Here is a 204-nt window from a genome sequence, read left to right on the forward strand (position 1 = left end):
GAAGGAAAGTTATGACAAACCTAGATAGCGTATTCAAAAGCAGAGACATTACTTTGCCAACAAAGGTTCGTCTAGTCAAGGCTATGGTTTTTCCTGTGGTCATGTATGGATGTGAGAGTTGGACTGTGAAGAAGGCTGAGCACCGAAGAATTGATGCTTTTGAACTGTGGTGTTGGAAACTCCAGAGAGTCCCTTGGACTGCAA

The sequence above is a fragment of the Bison bison genome, unplaced genomic scaffold, assembly GCF_000754665.1.
Source record: "Bison bison bison isolate TAMUID 2011002044 unplaced genomic scaffold, Bison_UMD1.0 scf7180017864213, whole genome shotgun sequence".
Taxonomy (NCBI): Eukaryota; Metazoa; Chordata; class Mammalia; order Artiodactyla; family Bovidae; genus Bison; species Bison bison.